Raw genomic sequence first — 20,857 nt, 5'->3', positions numbered from 1 at the left:
AAAAAAAAAAAAAAAGATCGGACTGTTTCAAAAAGATGGATAGGAATGATCAACAGTGCTAGATGTTGTAAAGATATCCTTGAGCATAAATTAGCAAATTCTATCTTATTTGACAACTAGGTGCTGATTAGCAAGCCCTGAGGGATCAGTTTTAGCATGGTGGTGAGGGAAGGAACGTATTTAAATTCAAATACCTACAGACACCAGACAGTAAACTAACATATGTAAAATACTGGATTGTAAGATAAGAACAAGCGGTGAAGACTATGGTAAGCAGAAGGTAGCCTAGGATGGCAATGAAAGACACACAGTCCATGAATGTACATCCTTTGTATCAATGAATAAGTGTGTTATCATGAATTCTCCAGCTCCGATGGTATGAGGGAAAGCAGAGAAAGAAGTTTAAGGTTACAGGACAAAAGGAAAGAGGACTTTTTTTTAAAGAATACCATAGAAAGTATCTGCAGGTTGAAGCTGACTGTTCCATGCGCAAATGCAAAGAAAATGTCATATGTTTTATGACCTTAAAATTATGAGTGTGATAAAATCTATGCATAATAATGCCATGCCCCTTAAACTAATTGTATTGAATAGCCACGTTCTTCCTTAGACGATGCTATTGTTCAAAATGTTTGAAAGAATTTGTTTTCAATTGGAGATTAGTAATCACTTTTGAATGTCATAAGAAATTCAATGTAATTATTTAATAGGCATCATACCATTTTGAGACAAAATGTTACTACTAAACCTAATAATTATCCTGAGTCTTCTGACTTGCTTTGGGATAACAATCAAATCTCTTAAAGATGAATATTAGCCATGACTGAGGAGAATCTTGAATCACTTTGGTAAGCTATGTTTTTCAAGGAACTTGTCCATTTCATCGACTTTGTCAAATTTATTGACATAGAAGTGATCACAATACTCTTTTTTATCCTTTTTAATATCTGTAGAATCTATAGTGAGGTTTTCCCTTTCATGCCTTGATATTGGTTGTGATTTTTGTCTTTTCCTGAAAACTTTTTTTTAAAAAAGATTTTTATTTATTTAACAGAGATAGGGAGAGAGCACAAGCAGGGGGATCAGCAGGGGTAGGGAGAGGGAGAAGCAGGAAGCCTGATGCGGGGCTTGATCCCAGGACCCTGAGATCATGACCTGAGCTGAAGGCAGCCACTTAACCGACTGAGCCACCCAGGTGCCCCTCCTGAAAACTTTTGCTGGGGGCTTACCAATTTTATACATATTTTCCAATAGCCCAATTTGGCTTGGTCAGTTTATCTATTGTTTATTTTTTATTTCATTAATATCCAGCCTTATCTTTTATTATTCCTAAATTCTACTTAGCTTGCTCTTCTTTTCCTTCATTTTTTAAGGTGAAAACTTAGTGATTTTATACCTTTCTTATTTTCTAATACAGACATTTACAACTATATGCTTTCCTCTAAGCACTGCTTTACCTTTGTCCCACAAATTTTGACATATGGTGTTTTCATTGACATCCTGTTCAAATATTTTCTAATTTGCAATTTTCTCTTTGACCCACAGGTTATTTAAAAACAAATTAGTTGGTTTTCAAATATTTGAGGTTTTTTGTGTTGATATCTTACTATTATTGATTATTGATTTATGTTGTGATAAAAAATGTACTGATAAAATTTCATTTACTTTTGAAATTTATTGAGACTTATGCCCCAGCATTTACTCAATCTCAGTGAATTCTCTATATGAAGTCTTTCTATTGAAAATAAAGTATACTGTATAGTTTTGGGACTTAATGTGGGTTAATATGTGTTTGGGGGTTTATAAATGTTAATTAGATCCAGTTGAATGATAGTGCTGTTTACATCTGTATCTTTTTGTCTGCTTATTTTATCAATTACTGAGAAATGTTATCTGACTGCAATTTTTTCTACACTTCCTGTTGGCTCTATCAATTTTGTTTCTTTAATTTTAATGCTCACTTATTAGACGCATATATATTGAGGACTGCTATATCTTTCAAATGAAATGTTTCTCTTATCATTATTTAATAGTCTGCTTTAGATCTTATAATACTTTGCTTTGAAATTTACTTTGTTGGATGTTAATTTAGCTGTGCCAGCTTTATGTTTACAGTTTATACAGTATAATTTTTTCCGTTATTTTACATCCAATCTACTCATATCTTTGTATTTAAAATGCATGTATTATAGACAGCATATAGTTAGGTTTTGATTTTTTATCTCTGTGATAATCCTTCCCTTTAAATGAAATATTTACCCTTCCCATGGACATTCAAAAGAGGGTGATGAGGCATTAGAAACAATTAAAAGAATTTCGGATGTATGTCAGCAACAGTAATTTCATTGGGATAAACATGACTATTTTGAAGAATACAACAGTGGTATATTAATAAGTTCATTAAATGGACCAAATAAGTGCACAAGCCTCTTCCATTTATTATGTGGTATATTCATGGAATGCCTTGACCCTTGGCTTATATGTATGTCTGTTTTTTTCATAGCTTTTAATTATACCCTATTTGTTCACTGTCTTTTAAGGCTTTCCAGTTTATGTTGGAGAAACCCCCTCCCATTTCCTATCACATATTTGATTATATCTAAGTTTCTAGAGATCAGATGGCAGCTTTTAGTTTATGAGAAGCCAAGAAAAGGCACATTTCTCATATTTTTATTCAATTAATTTTGGCAGGGTTGCTTTTTGCCAGCTTATTCACTTCACATGTGAACAAAAAAAGAAAACAATAAATATTTTTAAAAATAACAGTCTCCATGGAGTCACATTACATTTGGCTTCTGTGGAATACATCTGATTGTAGATGTGACAGATGTAAATTAATATGGTAGTACCAATGAACTCATTTAACAACATATTTTTCTCTTAAGTGTTTTTATTTTAGCTGCATTTATTCTTAGTACACTGAAAGTTTTTGAATAGTTGTACTTGCCACTCTAACACTAAATAGCTTCAAATTGCACTGCTATTCTAATGTAGATGGAAGTGGGTAGGGCCATAATATTTGAGTTACTTCTATTTTTTCTGTGTAGGAAATGTAACAATTGATCTCTAATTGGAAGACCATCATAAGCAAGGAAAAACACAATATGAGACTTCGTAAGTTTGGTAACAGTGAATATTTATATACAAATTCTTGTTCTTATACATTTGATAGAGATCATACAGCTATTACCAGAGCCAGAAGTAAAAACCAAATAATCTGGCAACAATTTTAATAATCTTCCTATTACAATAAACTCAATAAATTTTACCTTTAGAATATTTTCTCCTTCTTTTTGTTAGTATATAGGTCAGCCTTTATCATTCCTGGCTAGAATAATGCAAGTGTCCTATTTTGCTCCCTATCTATAGTCCCTTCCTACTGTAATTAATCTTGAACAGTTTTGTAGACTGATTTTTCTTAAACCAAACATGGATCATGTTGGTGACTCTTCATTGTCCAATTAGTCTAGGATGCTTTAAATATTTCTATCATGTCTACATTCAAAACTGTCACTCTCTAAAATCATAACAAGTCAGCAACAGAATTCTGGCTTAGAATCCTTCCAGGTTTTGTCTTCTCTTGCTTCGTTCTCAATAGTGTCCTTTGTTCATGTGGCAATAAAATTTAAACATTAGTTCCTGTCAGGCCTCATCTTTTTTGGCTTTCTGTCTTGGGTCCATCATCATTTTTCCTTATCTGAGGAAAATTCAACCCTTTTTTCTAAGCTCGTGGTTATTTTGTCCTGTTGCTCCCTCATACAATAGTAGAGAGGCTTTGAGTTTATTCTAGTTTTAGAAAATTATAGCAAGGCTCTTAATATTATAGCAGAGACATGAACTTCACCATTATATGATTCCCATTAAGACTGGCTTTAAAGTCAAGGTGCAAGGACCCAATCTGAAGGAAGATATTATTTCTTTTTATTTTGAAACCTTATACGTATTAGATATAATTTGGATAGGAGAAGGTTACAGATGGCAGAAACCTAATTTAAACAGGGTCTAGTACAAAAGATAATTTATTGTTTCAAATATCTGGAAGTCCAGATTTAAAGATAGCCTCAGACCTGGCTGTAGTCAGAACTCAAAGACATCAACATGAATCTCCCCTTCTCTTTATCTGTTTGTATTATCTGCTTTGCTTTATTCATAATGGGGTTAGAGAACTTACAGATCCAAATATTTCCCTCTAAAAAAACCCCCAAGATTGACTTTCATCTAGAACATTTTGAGCCAAAATCTCATTATTAATATCTGGTGTGAAATGAAATTCACTTACTAATTTTTCTTGTCCTATCTGTAGAGCACTGTTAGTTATCTAACTAAAATTTATTCCCTTCATCTGTCCAACTCTTAGGTAAACCTTGATTTTGTTAAAATATTAATTCTTCCTCCATGTGATTCAGAGGATAGTGATCCTATTCATAATAACCCAGGGGTAAATCCTGACATTTCTAGACCAAATATTATAATCCCATCTCCTTTGGTTGAAGGTTTTAGGAACAGACATGTGAACTAACTTTGGCCAATGAGACATAAAGTGTAGTCATCTGGGAGTGGAAATGAGGTCTTAGAAAAGGCTTCCTGCTACTAAGAAGCATAAACAAGTAGGAAAAGTCACTCCCTCCCCCCTGCCCCCCCCCGCCCCCATAGACATCCTTATGTCTGAATGTGATTAATGATACTGAGGCAGTCACTTGATGACCTAAGCATGATGCCAACACAGGGAGGAGAACGAAGTCAAGAAAATCACAGAGAAGGAGAGCTTAAAGCCTGAGGAACTATGCCTACAGCCAGCACTGCCTCTCTCCTTCCACATACACAGATTATAAACACCTTTATTGTTTAAGCCAGTTTGAGTTGAAATTTTCTTTTGCAAGCAAAAGCATCTTGATTGATATACCTATGGTATCTTAGAGGGAAGTGTGTATGTGCATGTTTGAGGATGTGTGGCTCAGAAAATTTAGCTGGAAGCATGTGGGATTCCCAGATTAGTGACTTCAAGTTGACTCCAACAATTCCTTCTTTAACGGGAGATAACTATGAGTTCCCATTAAAATATGGGCTTTGCTCAACAAATCAGTTATTGGATATAAAAACATGGTTATGAAAAATCTAAAAACCTGAATCTTATAAAACACAGAAATAGAGAAAAAATATATTGTAGAAGTATTATTTAGCAACAATAGAGACAGATTTGTGTTCAAGTTTCTTCTACTAAGAGTGAGAATAAATTGAGACGAGTTGTATTTCATTATTAATTTCAAACAAAAAGTGATTTTGTTTTAGTTGAAGTCTCTCTTGGGGATTAATAACTTAACTATATCTTTAAGAGTCACAATATCTGGTTGGAAGGAAGTCAGATAATTAAAACACATATTTTATACTGTGGTAAATAAAAGAGGGGAGCCTCGGGGGTGCAATCGGTTAAGCATCTGACTCTTGGTTTGGGCTCAGGTCGTGCTCTCAGGGTCCTGAGATCGCATCCCAACTTGGGCTCTGTGCTCAGTGCGGAGTCTGTTCAAGACTCTCTCTCCCTCTGCCCCTCCGCCCCCTCCCCTCTCTCAAATAAATAAATAAATATTTTTAAAAAGATAATCATTGAGTAAAAAGGTAAAAAGCTATTCAAAAAGTCAAAGACCCTGAATAAGAACAAATCTGACTCTAAAATCTCAGATATTCACAAACTGTGGCTCATTTCAATTTACGGAAGTGTCAGAAGAGAGGGCCATTAGAAAGACAAAAAGAAGTGAAGAGAGGCAAAGCAAACAAAAAGAAAGGCAAAAACACAAATGAGTTTATTTTCTAAAGTGTGTAAAGGGCTAAATACCATATCAATTATATTCAACACAATTAGGAGGCTTAATAGTGGTAAGAAGACATACAGAGATAGATAGATGATAGATACATAGATACATAGATAGAGATAGATGATAGGTGAGAGAGAGAGAGAGAAAGAGGAGGGAGGGAGAGAGAGAGAGATTGAGAGAAAGAGAGAGATGCGTAATAGCAAAGAACTCCCTAAGATCCAAAATTAAGTTAACTTTTCTTAAGTTCACTAAGTGGAGAAACAGCCTGTCACAGTGATCTGCTCACTTGGCAAAAGAGGAAGTCGGAAGCTGTGATGAGAAACCGGTGGTGTTTAGGAGCTTTCCCTGGTATACAGTGTTCAGCCAGGCCAAGGTGTTTTCCTGTGAACTCCATCTCCAAACCCCTCCCTACTTCCCTTTTTGAATGGCATGCTCTGTCTTGAAATGTCAAGTCTCACTGTGCAATTATGTAATTCAATCTACACTAATCAGGTGATTATGCAATTAGGAAAATCCTAAGGTTTTAGCTGTTTGTTCCTTAATCTTTCCTTGATGGCCCTGGCTGTGTAACTCTGTACAAAGCTCTCTTTCCAGAACTGGATGGAGTCTCATAGAGATTCTCTTCTCCAGTCAGTCACCTCTGAGATCTTTTTTAGACCCCGTTTCTTTGGACTGTGAAGATTAACAAACCATTATCTCAATGGGATGTTGGCTTAATCATATGCCAACACAAGTTTTCCCTACAAATAGGCTTCTTGGTCACTTTCTTCTCTCAGGAATGGCTTTTGCATTGTTCCTGCTCCTATTATTTCAGGACATTTACCTGACACTATATTGGAGCTAATAAGGTAAATGAACTTTATTTACAGAGAAAAGAATGGTGTGCTCTTGCAGGAATCTATTGCCTTCAAGGGCTTAATCCTCCAGAAAAAAGAGGTATGCTTATCATTCAGACCTACAGGATTTAAAGGGTAACACCATTCATGTATCTTTGCTTTCACATATGTAAACCACCTTCCTCTTTACTTTCTCTTTCTAGTTTCAAACTATAGAATGAAGTTTGCTGCTGATATAGAAACTAATTTCCACTCATCATAGGCTTCCAAAGTGGCTGTCTGTGCCAGGGTTCAAATTCAGAAAAAAAAATATAGTGATGCTAGCACATTGAGTTAGTGTCTGCAGCAGATAGAGGTTAATATCATATAGCTGATTTTTTTCTTTAGGAACACCGTATCATTCTCATTTGATGAAGCTTATACAATTTCTATACTAGTGTAGTCGGTGAACCAGGCTATTTGCTACTGGTCTACAGTAAGAGAAGTAAAGAAATTGAAAATAAAAGTTTAGAGACATGTAGCAAATTCACAGTGATTTTTTATCTAACAAATATAATAATAATAATAATAGTAATAGTAATAGAGCATGTTGGGGGGATAAGAAAAGAATGGTAGAGAAAAAGAAAGCATGTAATAAAAATGTGTTTTAGTAGACAAAATGGTAAAGATAGCCAATTTTCATAACTAGGGAATCACAACCAAGTAAACATTATACATGGATGACTCGTGATATTTTGTATATAATGCAATGGCCAAAAAATTAATAAATCCAGTCATTTAATTGAAAAACAAGTGTTTGAGACATCTGATCACAATAATCATCTAAAAAAGAAAATGTGGTAGTATTATATGTTTTAATAAAATTAAAAGATAAAAATTAAGTTGCATTCAGCACAATGGGTCATTGAAAATTGGGATGTGTGATTAAGATTTAAAACAGACATCTTTCTGTACATTCTGTCTACTGGTTCTTAAATTTTGCCTTCATTCCCAACCTGACTGATGGATTCATTCATTACTTAAGGTAGGATCCAGGATTATGATTAGATTAGTTCTGTAAAAATGTATTCCACAGAAAAGTAAGAAAGAATAGGGTTAGATTAAAAAGAAAAAAAATCCTGTAACCTCCTATAACCACTCCCTGACTCTGAAATAAACAACAGCCAATTTATATATAAACCAAGATTACAATTTAAAATGTCTATCTTGCTGTTCTTGTTATTCACAATTCCCCTAGAAAGAAAACAGAAAGTTATAGAGAAATTTAGCAATCTACTTTTATCTTTCATTTGCTTTTTAGCTATACTCCTGTGTTTAACTTTTTAGTGGTTGCTCTAGGGTCTATAGTGTGCATCCTTAACTTATGATTGCCACTTATTAGTATTACACCATTTGGATAATATACCACTTGTATGTATAGTGTAAGAACCTCACAATTGTGTAAGTCATTTATATCCTCCCATCTTTTGTAACATTACTGCAATACATTTTATTTACATATAATTATGAACCACAAGATACATTGCTATTGTTTTTGCTTTAAAATTACCTATTATCAGTTAAATACACTTAAAAATTATGGGTAAAAATCTTAACATTTACCCCCCATGTTTACAGTTTTATAGCTCTTCATTCCTAGGGATAAATCTTTTTCCTTCAGCCTAAAGGACTTCTTTAAACATTGCTTATGGAACAAGTTTGGTGGTGATAAATAAGCTTAGCTTTTATTTGTTTGAAACTGTCTTAATTTTGTCTTCATTTTGGAAGGGTATTTTTACTGGACATAGAATTCAAGGTGGGCAGCATTTAAGAAAGTCATTCTATCATTTTCTAACTGGTATTTCCCCCTGTAGATACTGAAGTCACCTCCCCCCAATCTGGATATTTTTTAATATTTCTTTTTCTTTATCATTGGTCTTCAACAATTTGGCTATGGTTTACACAAGTGGTTTTCTTTCTATTTATCCTGCCTGGGATTTGTTGAGTTTCTGCCATCTTGTGTTGATATTTTTCATCAGATTTAGGAAAGATTTCAGCCATTATTTCTTTTTCTTCTTTCTTTCTTTCTTTCTTTCTTTTCTTTCTTTCTTTTTCTTTCTTTCTTTCTTTTTCTTTCTTTCTTTCTTTCTTTCTTTCTTTCTTTCTTTCTTTTTCTTTCTTTCTTTCTTTCTTTCTTTTTTCTTTCTTTCTTCTTTCTTTTCTTTCTTTCTTTCTTCTTTCTTTCTTTCTTTCTTTCTTTCTTTCTTTCTTTCTTTCTTCTTTCTTTCTTTCTTCCTTTCTTCCTTTCTTCCTTCCTTCCTTCCTTCCTTCTCTCTCTCTCTCTCTGTCTCCCTTCCTTCCTTTCTTCCTTCCTTTTTTCTTTCTTTTTTCCTTTGGCATGTATGAATCTGAGTTTCTCTCTGCTTTCATTGTAGGATTCCAATTACATGTATATCATCTTGCTTGCCATCTTATTAAGTTCACTGAAGTGCTGTTCATTTTTTTTTGTCAGACTTTTTTCTTTCCGTGCTTCAGACTGGATTGTTTCTATTGCCCTGTCTTTGAGTTACTAATATCTTCCTCTGTAGTTTCCAAATTTCTGAAAAACCTATCCAGCAATTTTCATTTTGGGTATTTTATTTTTCTTCTCATGTTTTTCATTTAGTTCCTTTTTAAATGAAGTTCCTTATTTTTTCGATTGTTATGCCCTATTATATCCATCATTTAATCCCTTAAATCCTTGAACCTATTTATAAAGACTATTTAAAGTTCTTGTGCAGTAATTCCAACATCTATCTTATCACTGGGTCTGTTTCTATTGACTATTTTACCATTCTGAACACTCTGCTGTTCCCCCATCTCTCTTTTATGGATCACATGGTCCTGCCTTTTTGTGTGTCTGGTGATTTTTTTATTAATTGCTAGACAGTTGAATGCTATACTGTTGAGAGTCTGGACTGAGCAGCACTTGGTTTTGAGTTTTATTCAGATAACCAATAAATTTATTGATGATTCTGCCTGATTCTGTTGAGTCTTGGTTTTATGTTTTGTTACAGAGGGTTTAGAATAATCCTTATTCTGGATCTAGAGTTACACTATAACTAAGGCATGTCCATTTGAGGGTCTTAGGTCGCCAGGGTTAATGACCTAGTTTAAATGACCAGGGTGATTAGCAAAATCTCTCCATTTTGGATGGTGAGAAGTCCCTGGAATATTTGTTCAGCTCAGAGCTCTTCAGTCTCTCTTTTTTGACAGACTTCTTACTGTTTTGCCTGAGCATACAGTTTAGTATTTGGTCAAAAATACCAAGTGGTATAATGTAGATATTTTTGATTTATTCTCTATACAACTTCCTGATGTCTTGTGCTGTTTCCTAATCTTCAGTTACTTTAGCAGTCCTGAACTCACATCTACCTCAGTTCAGTGAAGATTGCCATGGACATTACCTGTGTGTGCTCAGTGTAAAATTGACTTTAGTCAAAATCTGGGACAACAGTGGGGTTCACCTAATATGTTTAACTGCTCTGAGAAATTATAGTCCTTATTTCTATGTTCTAAATTTGAAAAAACTTGTTTTATATTATTTGTCCCTTTTTAGAGTTGCTTATGGCCTGAGAGCTAGTCCAATTACAGTTATTCCATCATGGCTGGAAGTGAAACTCCATTAAAATATTCATTTTGCAGTATAATGAAATCACATCAGTGTACATACTGGAATTATACCTAAGGTAGAGTGTCAAGGCCTCCAAAATCTGCTTTAAAGCTGGCATAATAAATTATAAGATGGCCCTACGTTTATAATTTCTTTTTTTTAAGATTTTATTTATTGACTTGATAGAAAGAGCATGACAGGGGAGAGGCAGAGGGAGAGGGAGAAGCAGACTCCCTGCTGAGCAGGGAGCCTGACATGGGGCTGAATCCCAGGACCTTGGGATCATGACCAGAGCTGAAGGCAGATGCTTAATTGACTGAGCCACTCAGACACCCCAATGTTTATAATTTCTGAGTAGTATAAACATTTATAAGGACTTCCCTCACCATCTCAGATATTTTAGTTATATTATTAAATAGCCCCCTTTTAATATCTTAGACTCCTGAGAATGAAAACTATTATATATATATATATATATATATATATATATATACACAAATTATATATTATACAAAGTATGTGCACACTCTTATCTCTCTCTCCAGTTTGTTTTTCTCCAAATCCCTGGTTCCCAGTTATCTCAGGAGAATGAAACTGGTGTGATCAGTACCTGGGCAAAGCAGATAAAAATCAGACTCTCAGCTTTTTTTCTATATGCCTTTTTTATACTTAAGCGTATTGCTGGAGGAACTGAAGAGAATCCCAAGGATCTTCAAAGTTATGAAAGCCCTGGGATAGTATTCCAAATGAAAGAAGAAATCCTCAAGAGTGGACTTTATGCACATGCTGCAGGACAAAGAGGTATTTTTGGTTTGTTTCTTTGATGATAGGCCTCCCAAAACATTTCTCAAATCCTAGCGCATAATTAACCAATTCTTCTATATGCAGTTGCCAATAAGTGTGGTGAGTGAAGAAGGTTCTCTGACCTTGTGGAAGATATAATGAATATATTTGGATGCAAAAGACGTGGATTGAAGTTTCTGAAGCTTCACCAGTTAATGCTACAGGACTTAGTCTATTGGACTCAGTTTGTTCATCTATAAAATAGGATTAGTAAAGCTCAGAGGTATGCTGTTAAAGAAATATAAAATGTTTGTAAGTATGCTCTCTAAACCATGAATTTTTAAAACAATATAAATAAATAATTTTATTATTTTCTAGAAAATGAAAACTATAGGTGTTGGGAGACAATTCTTCATGGATCTGTCATATTTTAGCATGTCTTTGTACATGCTTTTGCTTTGAAATATGTTTTCAAGGGTGTTTGTATAGCAAAACAGCCTTGGAATATAGAAGCAATGTTTTTGCTAGAGCAAAGGGAAGGGTTTCCTTAGAACCTGGAAGATAGTGATGGCATCTCCCTTTAGAGTAAAGGATAGGCTAACTTTTCATTATAAAAAATTGGGGTTCCTTGAGATCAGGGTTCCTCTCCTGTAATACAAGCCACTGTGTATGTAGGTGTGACCTGGTATCACCCTATGGAACTTGGAGCTCTAATAACTGGCATAAAAAATGCTGACACTCTGGATACCACTACTTCTATAATAAATAAAATCCTTTCTCTCTGATCCAGAAGTTTTACATAAAGGGTAAATTGACATTTTTTTTGACAGTAGGCATGCATCTTTCTGAAATAATTTGTGTTTATTCTAGCCTAAAGACAGAAAGCTAGAGTTCACATGGCCTCGGATACTTTATTTTTTAAAAGATTTATTAATTTTATATTTGAGAGAGAGAGAGCAAGCACAAACAGGGAAAGGAGCAGAAGGAGAGGGACGGGGAAAGAATCTCAAGCAGACTCCCCTCTGAGCCCAATGCAGGGCTTTATCCCACAACCTTGAGATCATGACCTGAGCTGAAACCAACAGTCAGATACTTAACCAACTGAACCACCCAGGTGCCCCAGATATTTTGTTTATGATTAAATTATCACCTTCCAATATATTGGAGTCGTGATTAAAAGAAAAATGTATTCAAGATTCTGAGTTTCATATGTTTTGTATTTATTTACTAGGCAAAAATAAGATTGAGAGACAATGAAGAGAATGCTATATTAAATCTGTATTCTTTTGAAAACATACTCTAGAAAAATTCTGTCTTACAAAGGAAAAGGAACTTTTGACCTTCTTGCTACTTCATCACCCATGTAAATAAAAATCAGCACATCCTTAAATTAATATTTATCTTTAAATAAACAAATAGGAAATAAAAATAAAGCAGCCAATGATCTTAAAACTAATTCACATTTCTCTAGAGAGCCTAATGTTTCCACTTAAATATTTTCCATCCTAGCTGAAAACAAAAGGAAAAAAAATATGTATTTATCTATCCTATCTAGTTTTACAAACTATAAGTTCATAAGATTCTTGTTAGAGTTCCCAAATCAAGAATGCTGAGATGTACTTAATTAATTAGTGAGTTCATTTAAGCAGTGCCCTTAGAGACAATTTCCCCTTGTTTTTTACTTTACCTAAAAGGCCTCAAGACATTTAACCAATATCTAGTGCAGTCATTCTTTACAGTAAAAGATAAGAAGGCAGTCATAATCCTAGGAATGAGAGCATCTGGTAGACACATGAACATTTCTTCACCCTCGAGTAGATTTAATTCGTTACAAATAAAAACAAATAGGGAGGACATCACCTCTCAAATTATCCTAGATCATCTTTGAGCTATCAATCCCTTATGCCTAGAGCTATCAATCTCCCACAAGCCAAAGACTATCTCTTTGCACTAATTAAATGAGATCCAAATGAATTCTCTTTTGATCTAGAGGCTGAATTTCAGATCAGTTTCCCAAACAGGGAAACTAAAGTAAGAGAATAAACTACAAATTCATTTTAGAAATTCTAATCAGAAGATCTCTTATTTTCCATAATTTGTTTACATAACTGAAGCACAGCGTGTGGCAGAGATCTGCCTGAGCTTATGACGGTGGAGCCACTATAGGAACTTTCTGGATAGGCAAACAACAAACATCCTATAAGCCTAACTGTGACATGTGAAATTAATAGATTTATATTTCTTTCTTGTCTGTATCTTTCAAAAGGCTCGATTTTTATACAGGATTTAAAGACTTGGGAAGGGGATCAGATTTTAAAAATTGTTTTATAACCAAAGTCCAATGTGTTCTATTTAAGGGAATAAATTGAGAAGCTGTAATTTAAGTCAGATTTGTGAGTGCTCCAATATGAAGCTTTATTGGATTTTCAATTATAATTAACAGAATAATAACCAAAGATGTAAACAGAAACAGAAATGATTGTACTATCAAACACCTGCTTCATAATTATTTGAACAACAAAATGTTTTTGAGTCTCCCACTTATTTATAATCCTGGCATGTTTTTTTTTTTTTTTTTTAAATGCCTGTCTATGTATCAATCTGCTTAATTATTTTACAGCTCTCCATGAGACAAAAACAGCTCAAAAAATAATCTGATTCAGGTGACAAGCTAGAAGTAATAAGACTAGTACTGGGAGGTCAGCTGCAAGTAAAGTGGAAAGACTAGGCAAATGCAAAAGTATTTGAAAGTTCTTCTGAATTATACCCTTACTCAAAGGATATTGCAATGACCCCAAAATGTCAATTTAGGACTTAGATTCAATGGATTCATAATAATCTTATAACCAAAAGGTGGGAAAAACTTGGAAGCTATCTTTAGGGAGTTATTGATGAATAAAAGCAGGCCTCTGCCATTCTCCCATAAAGGAGACTATGTACAGTTTTCATTTGGCATCCTAACAATCTTATATTTGGTTTGAGCAGTACATTTTCGTTTCATTCATCATTTAAAGACAGATAATCAGAAAGTCATTACATCGGCCGACACCAGACCCTTCGCTCGATTGTATCGTAATTGAGCACTGCACAGCGTGTGCCAGATCTAATGGATGATGAATATATTATGTCAGTAGAACCGCCTCAGTGAAGCTCCAAGGGAATAGACAAGGGGGTTGTGGTGGTGACATATAGGGTCACAGATGTTGCGCTGATTTACTGATGGAGTGATTCTGTAATTAGTTAATCAATGATGGGTACTGCACTATTTGTGCACATCCCACTCTGCAAATAGAAGAATATGTGAGTGGACAAGTCACCATTTATTCAACATAGTTTAGAAGGACAAGATTTAGCTTAGGATTGAGCCTATAATTATTATAAACTATTACAGTATAAATGTCTTAGAATAGAAAGATTAAGATGTAGACATGAGCCTGGTTATATTATAATGAGAATATATAGCACAGCTCTTATATTGCCTTTTTTGTCATAGTCTGGTCAGGGTCCTTTTACTTTCTTTTCTTTTTTTTTAAAGATTTTTATTTATTTATTTGAGAGAGAGTGAGAACAAGAGCTGGGGAAGGGGCAGAGGAGGAGGGAGAGAGATTCTTAAGCAGACTCCCTGATGAGTGCAGAGGGCTCCATCCCAGGACCCTGGGATCATGGCATGAGGTGAAATCAAGAGTTGGACACTTAATTGACTGAGCCACCCAGGTGCCCCTCCTTTTACTTTCTTTAGAACAATGAAATCAGTGCAGAAGTATATAGATAATCTTTTCCATGATGGTTTTCTTTTCTTTTATAATTAACTATATTCAAGAGTTTAAAAAAAAAAAAAGAGGGCGCCTGGGTGGCTCAGTTGGTTAAGCGACTGCCTTCGGCTCAGGTCATGATCCTGGAGTCCCAGGATCGAGTCCCGCATGGGGCTCCCTGCTCAGCAGGGAGTCTGCTTCTCCCTCTGACCCTCCCCCCCCATGCTCTCTCTCTATCTCATTCTCTCTCTCAAATAAATAAATAAAATCTTTAAAAAAAAAAAAGAGTTTTTCAGGCATAACAAATACTTAAGCACCTAGTAATAACAATAATAATATTGACAATATTAGAAATACTATTATTTAAATTATTGATTTTATTTGAAATTAAAGCATATTCTAATTATTTCACATGAATTATCTCATTTATTCAAAACAACCCTAGTAGACAGATACTATTATTATTACCAACACTCTACAGATTTGGAAACAAAAGCATACATTAATAACTTGACAAGACCACAATGTATTAAATGGCCAAAGCAGCACTCAAAATTGACTGCATAACTCAAAACCCATACTTATAGACATACTGCTTTAATATCTTCTTAGCCTAACTCAAATTCATCAATTTATTATTGTCATTGTTGTAAAGTCATTTTCTCACACTAACATTTATGAAAGATATGCTAGAAAATATGCAATGTTATAGATTAAAAAAAGAAAACTAAATTATATATTATGTTCAAGGATACAAACAAAATAGAGTTAGAGGTATGATAACGATGCAGATCTTTTCATGCATGGTGTTTTTTTCTACTACATTGGACAATTTGCTAAAATAATTTAGAATATTTAACAATTTGTATGGGTCATGAATCTGGACAAAGATTAGCTGGATGTCTTTATTTCAAGGTCTCCAGTTAGATTTCAGTCACACTAAAAACTAGCATTATGGTCTCATCTGAAAGTTTTACGGGGGGGTGGGATCTGCTTTTAAGTACAGTTGTTGGCAGGATTCCAGCCCTCATTGGCTCTTAGATGAAAATATTTAGTTCGTTTCCAATTATTGGCTGGGTATCATTCAGTTCCTTGCTGCATGGGCCTCTCCATAGAACAACTCATATCTCATAGCATGGCAGCTAGCTTCCTTAAAGAAAAAGTGAGAGAGAGAGAGAGAGAGAGAAGAAGGAGGAGGAGGAAGAGTGGGGGGGGAACAGGGGAAAGAGGAGAAGGAGAAGAAGGAGGAGAAGAAGGGAGACCAAGATCAAAGCCACAGTCTATTTGTAATCTAATCTTCAAGTGACCTTGCGCTATTTTGACCATATTCTAGTCATGAGAAGCAAGTCACTATGTTTTACCCATACTCAAAGGGAAGGAATTACATAAGATTATGGATACCAAAGGAAGGTATCATTGGAAGCCCTTTTAGAGGCTTCCCACCAGAGAGAATGAAACATCAGTAGTATTTGAAGAGATACCAAAGGGGGACATGAGAACATGCCTCTCATATCTCTGGCTGCAGGGAACATAATTGACCTACAACTCATCTGAAAATATCATCTTATGATATGTGGCCAAGGCCACTGTTTCAATAGGTTGCTCCCAGACAATGACTACATCCTGCATGGATGCTAAGACAAGCATGTTTCTGGAAAAGACAAGTCTCTTTGGGTGACTTTGATTCAAGGAGTATCCAATGACCTTGGCAAACTTGGACTTCCCAGCAGTCTAAGATGCATTCACTCAAACATCCTCCTTGGTCTCCTTCACTTAGGATCAGACATGAATTATGATCCAATAGTTCTTCTACCTTCTTCTGGATCCTTTCTATTTTCTCTCAAAAACATTTCACCTAATAAATTTCTTGTACATAATCCTGTCTAAGTGTTTGCTTCTTAGAAGGCCCAGGCTAACATAGATACTGGCTAAAATTACTCCAACATTAATGTACCCAAAGCCGTAGTTTGAAGAAGACCAATAAACACCAAGCAGAATTAAAAAACAAAACAATAAAAAAACCTGAAATCTAATACAAAGAATAAAATATTTAAAACAGACATGGGAGAAAAAAGATCTATTGCTTTCAAAGAAAAAAATAAGCCCTATGGGTGACTTTCCTAAAGAAACTGTGAAAACTAACTAGCAATGGAATGCTAATGGAAAATATTTGCCCCATTAGTATTCTATAACAAACAAAAATATTCTTCAATAATTATAGTAAAATACAAAAATTTTCACAGAAATAAAAATGAGAATCTGTCACCAACAGAACCATACTCAAAACATACTAAGTTATTTATGTTAGCAAAAGAAACATGGCCCTAGATGGAAAGAGTATTTCAGGAGAAATAACGAGCAGTGAAAAGGGTATTTATGTGTTAAATCTAAATTAACATTGACTTCTTAAACCAATAATAAGATTTTGTGTGTTTAAAACATATGTATTATTAAATACAGCACAAAGGGAAGTGGGGATATGAATGGAGTTAAAATATTATAAGGTTCTTAAAGTACAGGGAGTTATAAAGTTACTTGAAGGTAGATGCTAATAATTCAAGAATGCAGACTATGGAGTTTCCCAGTTGGTGAACACATGGAGATGCAGAGAGAGTGCCATGCTCAGAGAGGGCATGGAAGCTCTGCACCCTTTCCCCATACCTCGCTCTCTGCATCATTTCATCTGGTTATTACTTTATATCCTTTATCATATCATTTAATAAACCGGTAAATGTAAAAAAAAAAAAAAGAATGAATGCTGTAATTTCTAGGTTATCATTTAAAATTGGTGAAATAAAATGAATTAATAAAAATGTTTGGTTATTCTAAGAGAAAGAAAGATGGAGAAAAAAATTAAGAAAAGTAGTTGGAAAAAATAGAAAATATTGGATTTAAACACAAATTTATCAGTAATTATACTAAATATAAATGAACTAAATATCAGTTAAAAACCAAGATTTTCAAGTGGGGAAAAAGATGTAACTAATTGGTCTAGAGTGTATAAAACACTTAATTAAAGCTCATAGAATGAATAAGTTTGGCACAAACCCTCCCTTCCAGGACTACATGGTACTATAGCAGGAAATGGTTATGTGTGACATGCCAACAGGCAAGAGACAAATATTACCAACTCCATCTACATGTTCTGAGTTTTGAGATAATATCAACTTCTTATGGCAAGAGTAAATATTCTATGCTATTAAAGCACAATATCATTTTTATAGTAGCACTGTGACAGAGTTCAGACACTGTTGCAATTCAGAGTCCTGTTTTGTGTGCTTTGCAAAGCAATTGTGAGAAGAAGGGACATCTGAGATATAACTAAAATGTAGACCTATTCTGGATGAGGAATCTCAGGAGAAAGCTTGGTTTAAGTGAGGAAAAAAATTTACTTTTGAAAATCCTAAAGAGAAATTTATGGAGTAGAAAGAATGTAGTAATTGAAAAGGAACTAGATAAGATATAAGAGTTGATATCCTCAGTTTTGGTTATTTCATAAAGTATCATGGGACTGTTCCACAGTTGTCAAGATCCAATTTCTTCAGAGTTAGTAAAATAACTAAATCTCTTTCCTTTATCATCACTACCTCTTTTATTGTAATCCTTACATACAAAAAGAAAAATAACCTCCCCCTTTTGCCTCCTGATTCCCCACTCTCTTTTGTGAGGGTGGGGTTGGAGGAATTTTCCAATGTGACTCCAGTCTGGTGGGGAAGTAGACAATATAGTAAAATAAGATACAGGAGAAATTTAGCCTATTGTTAACCTTCGTAATAGGAAAAATCTAATTGTCTTCAGATTCCTCACCATGGCGGCCTCTGACCTTTCCCTTCTTCATCTTGAAGAATCAAAAGATCTTTTCCATCATCTTCCAAATGTTATTTTTTATGCCTCATCCTTTATGTTACCTATGTTGTGCTGTCTGGTAGTTTCTAATAAGTTGGTATCGATCCAGTCATTCTGTGGGCTATCAACATGTCTTGATTTTCTTGGATACCTATATTGAGATCCTCTTACTTGTATTACAATATTTTGGTTGTGGTGAAAGATCACTGGCAAAAAGGATCTGATAGAACTGTATTTGGTTTTAATTTATTTATAAATATAGCAGAGATAAAATGTCTACCTTGTTCAAAAGCAGTAATTTCAGGGGAAGAAAATAAAATAACTAAACTTCTGTGTTTAAGATACCTGAAATGAAATAAAACAATGTTCTTAGATTATTCAGACAAGGAAAACAAGGTATTTTAAATCTTCCAAGGGCAAATAGTTTTTATTACATAGAACCTGTGCTGAACAACTCCTTTCCCCATTTTCCATTTCCTAAACAGCACTGCTCCGATAGCCAAGTTGACTACATGTTATAGCCAAATGTGTAACAGGAGTGATTTTTTAATGGGATTTTTTATTGCTAAGGAATAGTGACACCCCAGTCATAGCACCAAGTCTTATTCTCAGGATGAACTGTCATTTCATTCATACCAGTCAAATAACTACTTTTCTTCTCCAGGTATAGCAAAACTCTCAGTGTTCTCATAATTTGAGAACTAAAATATTGCCAACAACAAAAGGCCTCTGACAACTTTATTATCTGTCATAAATCAATCTGGCAAGATTAAGTGACAAAATAAAAAATGTCAAATCTATACTTCTATCTGCTAAAATGATAATATTAACTATGTACTTAACAAACCTATTTGTTTATTTTAAAAGATTTTATTTATTTATTTGACAGAGAGAGAGGGAAAGAGCACAGGCCGGGGGAGCAGCAGAGGAAGAGGGAGAAGCAGGCTCCCCACTGAGCAGGACTTTGGGATCATGACCTGAGTGGAAGGCAGATGCTTAACTGACTGAGCCACCTAGGTGCCCCTTAACATACCTGTTTATTTATTCTAACCTACCAATAAGCAACATTGCTTGGTGCTTGATGGGGAAAAAGTCACATTGCACAAATAAAGCAGAAAACACAATTTAAAACATATGGCATTATCATTTTCTGGAATAACAAGATCAGCTTTTTTTTTAAACAATACCAATAAATAGAATAATCACACTAAGCAATAGATCTAAATATCACAAGTGTATTATGAGGCTTTGAATAAGGTTGATCTGTATTGAAATGTCCATGTTTTGAAGTCAAAATGACTGAACACCAGCATTTCAAATGATTCATCATAATTATCAGTATAATCTCATTAACACTCATAGTTTTCCTATGATATAGATTGGGAGCATATTTTAGGAAATTAATTTGTAACTTCTGAAATTATAGAGGCTGACAAAGGATATATAGTGATGTCCAGTATGAATTCATAATCATTCTTAAAGAACACTGACAGAGAGGGCAGCCATTATCTTCCCATATGAAATGCTCAAGATAATAGAAAGACTGGACAAATTTTATCATGTTTTTATTAAAGTGAAGAAGATTAGGGAAAATGAGGATAAAAATAAGAGAAGAAATCCCCCCACACCCCGCTCATTATTACAGCAGAGTAAATTGCCAAGTCTATGTCTATGCACTAACATAAAACTTTGCTATTTTTACTGAAAGGGATCACTGCCTTTTTCTCTTAAAATCTTGAAATAGGTGGTCAGTAATTCTATTCACTGATATTCTACTGCTTTATTTTTCTCCTTAGCGTTTGTCACCTTTGACAAACAAGATCTTATAATTCTTCATGAGTTTATTATCTATCATCACTCTACATTGTAAGCTCTCTGAAGGCAAGAGCACCCCCTGCTATTTTCCCAACATATAAGATAGTGTTTAGCATTCACTTAGCACTTAATAAATCATTTCAAATGAATGAATGAACATATGAGCAAAAGAACTCAATGAAAGATAGGAAAAGAATTAAAAAGGAGGAAAAATAACAAAATATTATGGTTAAAAATAAATAACCTTTAAGTAATCATTATAACTATAAATCATCTAGCTAAAATATAGAGGTTGTCAAAATGCACTAAAATAAGCAAACACACAAAAACTCAATGTAGTATCCAATTTATGTAATCTGAACAGAAATATGAAATGATTGAAAA

This window comes from Halichoerus grypus, chromosome 2, assembly GCF_964656455.1.
Source record: "Halichoerus grypus chromosome 2, mHalGry1.hap1.1, whole genome shotgun sequence".
NCBI classification, from domain to species: domain Eukaryota; kingdom Metazoa; phylum Chordata; class Mammalia; order Carnivora; family Phocidae; genus Halichoerus; species Halichoerus grypus.
Note: the sequence above shows the minus strand (reverse complement) of the source record.